This window comes from Podarcis vaucheri, assembly GCF_965113315.1.
Source record: "Podarcis vaucheri genome assembly, chromosome: 2".
Classification (NCBI taxonomy): Eukaryota; Metazoa; Chordata; class Lepidosauria; order Squamata; family Lacertidae; genus Podarcis; species Podarcis vaucheri.
The window spans coordinates 76,712,309-76,725,251 of NC_138760.1; the positions used below are offsets into that span (position 1 = coordinate 76,712,309).

Here is a 12,943-nt window from a genome sequence, read left to right on the forward strand (position 1 = left end):
CGTATTCAACAGCTTGCATAGAGTTTTAGTGTTCTCTGATGATGTATGGGGAGGCATCTCTGGCATATTAACACTGCAGTGCAAATGATAATTTCTCCATTGTTCACCAGGAATGACAATTTTTTGTAGATGGGGAACAGCCATAATTCTGGTATAACTGGATGGATCAATTCATTTTGCCTCACTATATTAGCTCCTTGCTTTTCTGCTCCTCAGCTTTTGCCAAGTGGGAGTAGAGATCTGGATTAAGAGTCAGCTGGCTCTGCTTCATAATGGAAAATACAGAGTTTCTGTTTGTTGGCAAGAGAGACTGCTTAGGAGAATTGGCACGGTCTAAGACAAGATGGTTCTAAGGATCTTGTTTTTTTCATTCTTGCATCCAACAGATGTCTTTATTAAATTTAATTTTGGCTGAAATAAAATTTATGTTTCTTCTCTGTTGTTGTCCTATCTTAAATAATTTTTTGTGTTGTGGTATTATAGAATGACTTTTCAAATGCCAAATCTAAACCCAGAATTGGGGGGGGGGGGCGGATTTTCGAGCTTCAATTAGGATTCTAGTCCTATTTTAGTTAAATTTGTTTCCTATTTGAGAGGGGTAGAGTGTTGGGTCTGGATTTAGGAAGTCCCTGGTTGTCTTTCAGATTTTCTGAATGGCCTTGAGCAACTTATTGGCCTGGTTCTCACACAGCAATAAACCATGCTTTATTAAACTATGGTCCATTAGACCATGGCTGGGCATTATGTCTAAATGCAGTCCAGCAGCCGTTTTTAAACTATAGTTAGGGTTGCTTGTTAACGAAGGTTTACAGTTGGTTCATAAACCTTAGGTGGTATTAACCAGAGATTAGTGTTATGTGCAAACGTAAACCACCTCTTTAACAGTGGTTAAGGAGGCATCCTCAGCCTAAATCTATAGAACCACAAATGAGAAGCAACAAGAAATTCTTACTGCTCTCAAAATTCAGCTGCCCTCTCTGCTGAGCACTGAATTTCTCTAGTGTATTGGTTTCTTACAGACTTGAGGTATGCTGAAAACTGGAGAACAGTCATAGTTGTATTAACAGTTGTATGTACTAAATGGAACAATGGTTGTGATATATTGAATGAATGTGCAGCAACAGCTACATTCATCGTCTTTGGCACAAGGGATGTTTTTGCACTCAGCCGAGGGAACCCATTTGCTTAACAACAGAATGAGAAACTTCGAGGGTCAGCAAGGTATCTACATACAATGTTAGGAAATAGCATCTTAATGACATCTCTAAAGCTGAGAGAACAAAATGAAACAGTAAATAGAAGAGTTTAGTAGATGGAGTAGGAACGCAGAGTACATAAGGTGACAGGTGCAATAATATAGGTAGACAGCTGAAATCTGAAAACTGTAATGGTCTGACAATATGTGCAGGAAGAAGGGCAAGAGGAGAGTCTGCTTCTCTACTTCCCTGGTTTTTGTTAAAATCTACTGGAATGGAAAAGTGTCTTTAAATAGAATCAGTGAAAAAAAGGCATTAGGATCTACCTGCAGATAGATCTTGTCAGGATAGTAAAATGATAGTACTTGTCTACATAGTAAACTGAAATGTTTGCCCTTTCTCTGTATGTATATCACCTTGAGATCTCTGGAGGAAAGGCAGGGTATAAATGTAATACATAAGGCAACTGCAGAATCTTGCAATATTGAATATAAGCAGAAAGTCTGCGTACTGTCATTGGTGGTATGTAGCAGTTGTGGAATGGCCACAGCTGGAAGGGCGATCCATCATGTCCTCCATCAGCCACAGGAGCAGCTAGAACTCACCCACAAGTCAGTTGCAAGCAAGGTGACTGACTTCGCTCAGGTCCACCACTACATAACTTTTAAAAGATGGCTGTGCCTGCTCTCAGCAGCGCATTTGTTGATAGACTTCCTACCTCCCCCTGCCCTTAACTTATCGTTGGCCCTGATTGAAGGTGAGCAAGCAGGGCATGCTTAGAGCTTGTGGTGGATTTATTTGGGCACCATATTCAGAACCAGGGAGGAATTTGCCTGCAGACAAATTGGGCTTGTTGGGGGCGGGGGAGAGATTTCATTTCTCATAGCAACTGTCACAACTTGCGGGCAGTTAATGCATTGGGTTGGATTCCTAGACTAAGCGGAGGGGGTGGCCAGAGCTCTAATCCCCTCCCCACTCCTAGGGATTAGGGTACCCAATTAAAGGGGTCCAAGTGGGGCCGTTGTTGTTTAGTCGTTTAGTCGTTTCCGACTCTTCGTGACCCCATGGACCAGAGCACGCCAGGCACTCCTGTCTTCCACTGCCTCCCACAGTTTGGTCAAACACATTCTGGTAGCTTTGAGAACACTATCCAACCACCTCATCCTCTGTCGTCCCCTTCTCCTTGTACCCTCCATCTTTCCCAACATCAGGGTCTTTTCCAGGAAATCTTCTCTTCTCATGAGGTGGCCAAAGTATTGGAGCCTCAGCTTCAGGATCTGTCCTTCCAGTGAGCACTCAGGGCTGATTTCCTTAAGAATGTATAGGTTTGATCTTGCAGTCCATGGGACTCTCAAAAGTCTCCTCCAGCACCATAATTCAAAAGCATCAATTCTTCGGCGATCAGCCTTCTTTATGGTCCACCAAGTGGGGCTGCTTATGTCCAAATGCCAAGAAAGGAGATAGTGGCCCATAGAGCACCCACAAATGGCATCCTGTAGGGATCGCTTGGATTTGATGTGTGTCATAGGGCAACCATTAACCCAGGAACTACTCTGAAGGAATAATCAACCAGCACCTGTTTGATTCAGAATACAAACCTTAATGCCTGAGCCAAAGCCCACTGACATCTAGAATCAATAAAGTTGTGGCCTATTAGATCCCAAGTTGCTAGTCCTGTCATTATTACCACTACCCTGGTTCTACCTTGACAGCCAAAGGCTTGCTTCTCCTGGGCCCATAAATAGTCTTGCAAGTTCACTTTTAATGGCACCCACTTTCATTTTCATGCTCAATTTCATTTTTACACCTGTTTGGTCCTGGTTTGTTTTAAACAGCTAGCCACAGAATAAACTATGGTTCCCCAGATTCAGATTGGGAAGCTGTAGTTTAGTTAAAAGTGAGAGCAGAAGCGTTCCCTCTCCATCTCTCATGTATGAAGCAGTATGGGCGGGGTGTGTGAGACCCAAATTCACCACAGTTGGTTTGTTATAATTTAAACCATTTTTGATTACCGTCTAAACAGAGTCATTCTCTCTTGATTCTATCTGGGTTTGATTTGAGTTGGTGTTGAGCCCCAGAACTTATTATAAATGTCAGGGCTCAGCCTTGAATATGTAAAGTAATAATAATGAAGAGAGTATGATGGCTTTAGCATCTGCAGTGCCTGTTCCTCATTAGTGGGAAGCTACAAACAAGAATCTACAACTTGTCAGAGATAGGATAAGGGCTTCCAGGGCAGAGATCATGACTTCTGGGCAAATATGAGCCCCAGCGCAGTTCATTTTATACAATCTCAAAGTACTCCCTCTCAGATATTCCATTACTAGCTTCCCTGAAAGCAGCCTCTATAGCATGGCTTGGAGCAGTAAGTAAAGTTAATCATGTGATGTCTTATAGTTGAAGAAGAAACTTGATCGCTTACTTAGTGTTCATAACCTTCAGCTAGATAAAGCAGGTCTCTTAATATTTAATGCTGAAAGAGACCACTTTCTCTAGCTCCCCTTAAAGCCAGTAGTCAGTGAGTAAGAATTTTTGAGGACAAAAATAAGTTTTAAAACAACAATGAAGTAGAAACCTTTGGAAGCTTCTCACTGATGATCTAGATCAGTAGGCAACTAAGTTCTGTGACAAGAAAAGGAAGAAAATAGAAAAATGTGTGCATGGATTTTGTCCTCCGTGTTATTTAACTTCTACATGAAACTGCTGGGTGAGATCCTTTAGGGCAGGCATGGCCAAACTTGGCCCTCCAGCTGTTTTGGGACTACAACTCCCATCATCCCTAGCTAACAAGACGAGTGGTCAGAGATGATGGGAATTGTAGTCCCAAAACAGCTGGAGGGCCAAGTTTGGCCATGCCTGCTTTAGGGGTTTGATGCTTGGTGTCCCCATCCTTTTTCCATTTATTTGGCGATGTGTCTGTTAGACTGTAAGCTTATGAGCAAGGAAGAGATCATTATTGATCTTTTATGCAAGCCTGTGAGCATTTTTTTCAGCTGAAGAGTAGGGTAAAAATAGCTTAAGATAAACAATATGTTCATGGCACCCAATCTCTCAGTTCCATCTAAATCCAAGGAAGCTATTCAAGCTTTCAATACGTAATGGATTGGAAGCTTAATACAGACAAGGCAGATGTGTTTGTGGGCCAATCATGGCCTCCCATTTTGGCATGTGAGGCCATTTCCTCCATGTCACGCCCTCCTGCCCATCCACTGACATCACCAGTGATGTCAGTGTATAGTTGGGAGGCTAGATTTTAGCCCTGCATTGGCTGTGTGCCTTGTTTGGGGCAGGGAACAGGATCGCACAGCCAAGACAGCAGGATTTACTCTCTCCTCATCAGCTCATGAGCGGAGATTAAAGCCTTCTCAAAATCTCAGCTCCTGCACTACCCCTGTGAAGCGGGGAAGGTGGGGAGTGTCTCCCCCTGCCTCACCACTGCTTCCGACCGCCCACTTGCAAGAGAGGCAGCCTTTAGATGTAGGAGAGTGGTGTAATGGTGATAATGGATTTCCTAGTCTTAAGATTTCAGTCTGTGACTGTTACATTTAATAGTGCTTAAGATCAGGAGAGCCTGGTGAAAGTATCTCATCTGAACACTTGATGAATAGCATACTGTTTACTTTCATCCCATTATCACTAAGTCACTAACTTGTGTTAGACTAAAGCTACTACACTGTGATTTCTCTATTGTGATTCGTAAGTTGTTATTTGCTTAGGCACAGCAAGGAATCCTTGCTGAATATGGAGTCTTTTCACAGGCTACTTCCTATTCAGTTCCTTACAGTCATCAGAAGCATTGGACATTGAAACATGTGGCTTTTCGGAGGAAATATATTGATGAGCTAATGGCACATATAGTGTTGAAACTGCATATGCTTAACTCCTTCCTCTGATTAATTTTTTTTATCATTTAAGCCATTTTGAGAGAGTTTTACTCTGAAAAGCAGCCTGTAAATATTAAATAAAAATAAATTCCTGGGGAAAGCCGTAAGCCTAGATGAATGGGTAGGGTGTGCTAGTGGAAGGGCTGCTTCTACAGGAAATACCAGTAACATAGTCCTCATGTTTTGGCCAGTCAGAAATCGTACGCAAAAGGTCTACATACTGATGCAACATCCAAAGGTAGACTGTACTCTGTAGCCAAACCAGCAACATTTTCTGTGTGGGGAATTCCTTGATAATCAATTTTGCAGATGTGTCAGAAGGAAAGAGGAGACCAACAAGTCCAGAGATGGAAACTTTGATAGAAAAACTCCAGTAATTCCTAGGACTGTTTACATCTGTATTTTGCCAAGGAGGAAGCATTAATTGTGTTTGGGTGTGTGCCGTGTTCCTACAAAAAGAATTGCTCCTGAAGACAGGGGGGGGGGGGGAAACCATTCTGAAACACATTGGACATTTATTACTACAATAAACTTTTTGGAGCACTTTGAGAACTGTTCCCTCTTTCGCTTTCTCGCATCTTTTTGAGTTTTTTAAATTTCCCCAGCCTTGTTGACAAACTCGCTTTGTTTGGTTTTTTTATTAAACATTCCTGCATGGGAAGCGCTGCATGAAATGAAATGATATGAATGGGCTCCTTAGTATTTGCAAAGGCACTGTTGTGGTGAAGATACAGATTGACATTGCAGTACAGGGCTGTAAGTCCACGATTGACAAGTTAGAACTGCATATTTGAAAGAAAGCACTGAGACTTTTAGTTAGTCTTCTGAATAATAAATGTGACTGACTGCTCAGAGCCATGTTACGTAACCAATTTGTATCTTGAGTTTGTGCACTGGAATGGAATAAGTCTCTTCAAAAGCTGCCTGTAAAAGTTTTGTATAGCAAATATTAATCAAAAGAACAAAGGATGCTTAAATAGAAATGCAGGTGCCAACAAAATAAAGTGAGTTTTATGCTACTGTAGGCATCTTTTCTCAGGCCAACAAGCCTTGTGATGTAGCAGCAAGCAGCTTGGAGGCAACTTAACCAATGGCTTTCCTACTGCATTTTAAAATTTCTGCTTTCAGTGCTGATGGGCTTTTGTTTACCACCATTCATCTCGGAAAGAAACACAGGTGTTGCAGTGGTCAGTTTTATCATTCTCTAAGCTAGAAACCAGTGCTGGCAATAATGAAATTCAGTTTGAATGTAAATAATTGGTTTTCTGCTTTCTTTCTTCTCTGAGCCAAGTGGGTCTTACAGCTCTTTACTTATTTTTGCTTGGCGCTACACTGTCCGGGGGTCTGCAGGAAAAAACCAGCGGACTTAGGGGGGCATGTAGAATAATCTAGCAGGCCTGGTTCTACCTGTCGGCTACCAGTTGGCCTTCCCTGCGGCAATCCATTCAAGCTGCAGCATTTTACAGCTCTGTGACAATAAACTGAATTCCTGAGTCCTGAATTCTTTCCTTGGACATTTGTTTGATAATGTTCTAGGGGACCACTGCAGCTGTTCCACCATGTATGCATTCCTTCATTAATATGTCAATTAGGCAATCCTCACATCTGTGTTGTGAGAATGATGAGAATGACGAGATTCCATGAATAGTATTGTATCACTATAATTTATGTATTAGGCTGAATTATTTCATCTCCCTAACAACATGCTACTCATAAAATATTATCTTTGTTTTTTTCATTATGGTGAAAGAAAGGAAATTTAATAAATAACATTATAAATTATAAATAAATAACATTATTAATATGGATATGATGAGAAGATAATCAAAATATGGATTCAACAAAGGATCTCTCTTGGTTTCAAAATGGCTCCCAGGTTTTTTTCTTTAATACAGTATTTTTTTCCTTTTCTTTTCAAAAAGGGTATCTGTTTGAAACTACGTCTGTTTCTGTCATTGCTAAAGGAAGTCCTATTTATTTTATTTTATTTATTAAGTATTTATAGACCTTTTAGGTCACGCCCTCTCAGGGCTACTTACATTTTTTAAACCAATTCCAGTAAACTACAGTCACATTCAAATATTCCAAAGGCCAGCACTATAGTCATATAAAATTATATTAATTTAAACACAAAGATGGAATAAAAAGCTAGCCATGAAATATTATCCCTGAGTTATACGTATTATGATACCTGTATTTCTAAAAGTAAATATGTGTCAATCATACTACCTTTTTTAGCTGTATACTTAAAAAAATTAGATGCACACTTAAAATTGTTATGAATGGATGGCCCTTAGCATGAATACATTTCTTGTTTTTCCTAAATATAAAGCTTAACCTTCAAACTCTGTGGAAAAATGGACTTCAGTCCCTTCAAGCTACTATAGTTTATTGAGATGACTGCCCTCATTCTTAAGTGGTAACATTAATGGAGTGGGAAAGTCAAGCTGCCTGAGAAATCTTTGTTCAACTCTGTGTTGAACTTTAAATGAATTCAGTCAATGCCCATGAAAAATGAGGACTGAACTTATCTTTAGACAACAGGGATAAGATGCATTGGTAAATAAAGTTACTTTTTGAAGGAGAAGAGTTCTTTTGAAAGCTTCTTACTGGGCTAAATTGACATATACAGGGTTCCACATGCAGTTTATTTTTAACATGATAACTGATTCTAGTTAACACTTGCAATAAACACTTAAAAGGTGAAAAAGCTGTTGGAAAAGGTGCGAAGTTAAATCTTAAACACCTCAAATAAGTAACTTATTAAGGGAAGCACCATTCATTTTAACACGTCATCCAGGTACCCATAAATAAATAAATATAATATGGTGGTTAGGGGCTATCTTTGCAACTGATATAACCAATGAAGGTATGATTAAAAATATGGATGATCAGTATAGAAGAGCTCATTTCCATGACATTAAAGAGCAGCATGTATTCAGCAAGCCTTTGGATAAAATAATACAGATACAACTTGCTTGCTTTCATCTCACCTTTGCACAAGCAAAAGAAAAAGTCTGTCCTTGACAATCTACTGCAGAGATCAGTTCTACAAGTGTTGTTTTATTTCCATTCTGTTCCATTATGCCAGATATTTATTTTAAGGTGACCTGGTGGTAAGCTTGAAGATAGGGTTTGGATTGCTTTTCATGTTGCTTTTTGAGAGCCGTGGTTCACATTCAGAGGACTGGACTTCAATTTATGCTGCATCTATCTTGGATGAAAGTGATTGCAAAATCACTTCTGGAACTTATCTCTGGACTCACATGTATTATAGTTAAGGCATTTTGTACTCACAGATCTTAGTCATGGAAGATGCTTCCCAAAAGCTATTGCAAAAATGAAGTGACAAAGAACCCTTTTTTATATAAAAAAAGTTATTAGCATTCAGTCATTTGGTATGCTTATGCCACACAAAGCTGGATGGAATTCATGGTTCAGGGAAGCACCTGCTGCTTGTGTCAGTGAATTACTGGAATTTTTTCCCTTTGGGTGCATGTTTGATACTTCATGGAATTTAGTGACACTGCACAAACCTTTTATGCTAATGTATAATTACAAGATGCAAGTAATCTCTCAAGTGCTCTGTGTGGGTTGGTTTCAACTAGAGAAACAAACTTCTGGGATTTTAGAAATAAAAATAAAATAGTTTTTTTTTTTAATATTTTATTAAGGATTTTCTTGTTTTACAGAAGTGTAGTGCCTCATATATATTTTTCCCCCATGTAACATTTTTACAAATCCGTTTCATTTGCTGAGGCATTAGGGGGAGAAGAAAATAAAAATAAAAATAAAAAAGGAGAGAAAAAAGAAAGGGGGGTGGAGAGAGGGAAGATGGATAAGGGTGGGATTGGGTGGCGGTGTTTCTATTATGTTTAATGTATGTAGAGTTAGGTGTCAGCGTGCTTTTGTTGTTCACTTGTGTTCCTTTGGTGGTGAGAGAGGTTGGGGTTGGCCTAGGGTGTGATTGTTTGCTTGTGATTGGCTGTGGTGATCTTTGTTTTCGTGTGTGAGTGAGGTGGGTGGGTGTTTTGGATCAGGTTAGCCATATTGATTTGTATGCTGTTGGTGGATTATTGTCATTGTCCTGTTGGGCTGTGTGTGTGATAAAGGGGAGCCATACCGGGGTGAAGGCATCTTCTTCCGTTTGTCCCCGTGTCAGTTTCAGTTTATTAGTTAATTTTTCTAGTAGGGCTGTTTCCCATACTATTTGATACCATTGGTCCATGCTTACTCCTGACAGGTCTCTCCAGTGTCTGGTTATGGTGTTTCTGGCTGCTGAGAGCAGGTGGGTTATGAGTTCTTTGTGGTGTAAATGGGCATTGTTGTCTTGGAAGATGTTTAGTAGGGCCAATTCTGGGGTGGTGTCTATTACTTGCTTAGTTATTTTACAAATTTCTTGTATGGCTGTTGTCCAGAACAGTTGGATTTTGGGACACTCCCACCACATGTGGAAGTATGTGCCTGTGGAGGTGCACCCTCTCCAGCATTTTGGTGAGGTTCCTGGGTGTATTAGCGCTAGTTTCCTTGGTGTTAGGTACCACCTGTAGGTGAGTTTCAGTGTGAGTTCTTTTCTTTTCGTTGATATGGATTTAAAGGGGGGTTTAGACCACATTCTGGTCCATTGAGTGGGGTTTATCTCATAGCCTATGTCATTCTCCCATTGATTTTTGATTGCGTCTAGGGGATTTGCGAGATTTTGGAGTAGTATTTTGTATATTGCGGATACCATCCCTTTACCGTTTCCCTTTGTTGTTAGAAGGAGGTTTTCGAAGGTTGTCAGGGGCCTAGTTGCTGCTGATTTTACTGTTGGGTTGTTTAAGAGGGCATGTAGTTGGTGTTGTGTTAACCAGGGCATTTGGGTGTCTTCTAGTTTGTCTTGTATTTCTTGTGTTGACAAGGGTTTGTTATTTTTATAAAAGTCTATTAGGCGATACAAGCCTTTGGTTCGCCAGGTTTTTATCTTGAGGTTTTGTGCTGCATGGTGGAATAATGGGTGGTATGCCAGGGGGATTAGTGGGGATGGGGTTGGGGATAGTTTGCCTATTTGTGTTTTCCATGCTTTGAGCATGGTCTGTGTGTACCTGTTAAGTGTTGTGGGAATTTTCTTTAGTTTGTTTGGGAGGAGTGGGTATGTTGTGGTGCAGGTGTTTTCAATTGTGTCCTTCTCTAGGTGTACCCATTGTTTTGTCTCATCTTCTAGTATATATGGGATTATATGGCGTATTTGGTTGGCGTTGTAATATGCTTCTATGTTGGGGATTCCCCATCCTCCTTCTGAGGTGGGGAGGTGCAGGTATTTGGGGCTTATTCTTGGTTTTTTATGTGAGAAGATGAAAGAGTGTAGTTTTCTCTGCCAACTGTGAAGTTGGGTTGAGGGGATCCAGATTGGGAGGGTTTGGAATAGGTAGGTTAGTTTTGGGAGTGTGATCATTTTGATCATGGCTATTTTGTCTGAGAGAGTGAGGTTCATGTTATTCCATCTCTTTAGGTCTTTGTTAATTTGTCGCCACAGGGGCTTGTAGTTGTGGAGGTACAATTTATTGAGGTTTCTGGTTATTTGTACCCCTAGGTATCTGAACTTGGTGTGGCAAAGTTTTATTTTGGTGACCTTCGTGAGTTCTTTTTGGGTGTGAGGAGGGGTATTGAAGCACATAGCTTCTGACTTTGTGAAATTTACCTGTAGGCCCGACACCATTGCAAATGCGTTGAGTTCTCTGATTAGGGAGGTTGCTGTGCTTACGGGGTCTGGTGTTGTGACCATTAGGTCATCTGCAAAGAGCCCTAATTTATAGGTCCTGCCTTTTATTTCCACTCCCTTGATGTCTGTGGCTGCTCGGATGCGGATTGCTAGGGGTTCCAGAGCCAGGATAAATAAGAAGGGAGACAGTGGGCATCCTTGTTTCGTGCCTCTTTGGATAGCTATAGTGTTAGAATCCATATTGTTAGTTCTGCATTTTGCTGAGGCTTGGGAGTATATTTGTTTGAGGATTTGTAGGAAGTTGGGGCCAAATTTCATGTTAGTTAGTACTGCTAGTATGTATTTCCACTCCAAGCAATCAAAGGCTTTGAGGATGTCTAGGAACATAATTGTCAATGGGAGTTTGGTTGCCTTGCTGTGTTCGATCAGGTTCAGTAGTTTCCTGATGGGGTCTGTTATATTGCGGCCAGGGACAAAGCCAGTCTGGTCTGGGGCTATTAACTTGTGTAGGAAGATTTTTAGGCGGTTGGCCAAGATTGATGTGAATATCTTGTAGTCTTGGTTTATTAATGAGATTGGGCGGTATGATTCTACTTTGAGGCTGTCTTTTAGTGGTTTTGGGATGGAGACTATTTTGGAGTGGGTCCAGGTTTTGGGGATGGGGCCCCCTTTTATGATGTCGTTGAATAGGCGGGTCATGTAGGGCATCAAGGGTTCTTTGAATTTCTTATAGAATTCTGCTGTGAAGCCGTCTGGGCCTGGGGCTTTGTGTGGTTTCAAGTTTTTGAGGACCGCATCTATTTCCTCTGGGGTGATAGGGCTATCCATGAATTCCTGTTCCTCATCAGTTAGGGTGGGCATGGTCAGTCCTGCTAGAAATTTTTTGATTTCCCTCTCTGGTGGGTTATGGGAGGTGTATAGGTTGGAGTAAAATTCTGCAAATTCTGAAATTATTTCTTTGGGGGAGAATGTTATGTTGCCGTCTTTTTTGGTGATGCAGTGTATTCTTGTTTTGAGTGTTTTTTTCCTACATCTATTTGCTAGTAATCTGGAGTTTTTCCCTCCATATTCATAGAAACGTTGTTTAGAGTATAGAATGTTGATCATTGTTTTGTTGATTTCTAAGGAGTCTAGTTCTCTCCTTTTCTGTTCTATAAGTTTGAGGAGTTTTTTAGATCCTGTTTGTTTGTAGCGTGATAAGAGGACTGTGATGTCTTGTTCTATTTTGCTAATTTTTGAGGAGGTTTGTTTTTTAAGGAATGTTTTCTCTTTTATGCAAGCTCCTCTGGCGACCGCTTTCATTGCGTCCCATAGGAGGGGGGTTGTTGTATTGTTTACATCGTTTTCTTTGAAGTAGTTTTGGAGGGTTTTTGTGAGACTCTCTCTAATTTGTTTGTTTGTAGTTAGGATGGGACTGAAGGACCATGATGGGGTGGTTTGTGTTCCTTCTCCTATTTTAACAGTGACTTCTACTGGGGCGTGATCTGTGATTTTAATGTTACCTATGTTTGTTGATTCTACTGAGGGAATCAGACCCTGTGTGAGTAGAATGCTGTCCAGTCTGGACACTGTATCATGACGTCCCGATTGGAATGTATGGCTGATGTCTCCCGGGTTTTGCTCACTCCAAATGTCGTAGAGACCCCTGTTTTTTTAGCATTTTTAGTAACTTGTAAGAGTTCCTGGTTGTTGGGGGTTTCCTTCGGAGGAAGGTTGCCCATGGGGTTGTGGGGTGGATATCTTTCAGGGATATACCTTTCATATTTAGATTGAGGTCCCCTCCTAGGATTGCTTCCCCTTCAGAGAAGGAGAGGAATTTGTTTAGTGTTTTCTGGAAGAATTCTAGTTGTTTCGTGTTTGGGGCATATATGGAGCCGATTGTCAGTTTGATTTTGCCATCTAGTGTCCCTTTAGCGAAAATGAATCTGCCTTTTTTGTCCTTGAGGACTGTTGTGGCAGTGAAGTTCAGGTCCCTACTGAGTATTATGGCTACACCACGGGCTTTCCCTGAGCCTCGTGCGACCCACTGTTGACTAAAGCGGGGGTCGCTCAGGAGTTTGCTGCCTTTGGGTGGATTGTGTATTTCTTGTAGGAAGGTGATGTGTGGTTTCATGGTGTTTATGTATGAGGTGATGCGTTTTCTTTTGATGGGGTTTCCCAGC

General features: G+C 40.9%; 1 protein-coding gene and 1 long non-coding RNA gene across 5 annotated transcripts in view; both read left to right on the forward strand.

The window, feature by feature from the left end:
- BSN (bassoon presynaptic cytomatrix protein) overlaps positions 1-12,943 on the forward strand; it is a 208,085-nt gene that overhangs the window by 77,612 nt on the left and 117,530 nt on the right. The gene's annotated exons all lie outside the window — the stretch shown is intronic.
- LOC309527743 lies at positions 1,835-5,557 on the forward strand. Its single transcript, XR_014217328.1, has 2 exons — positions 1,835-1,953; positions 5,272-5,557. It is a non-coding gene; the product is annotated as an uncharacterized lncRNA (long non-coding RNA).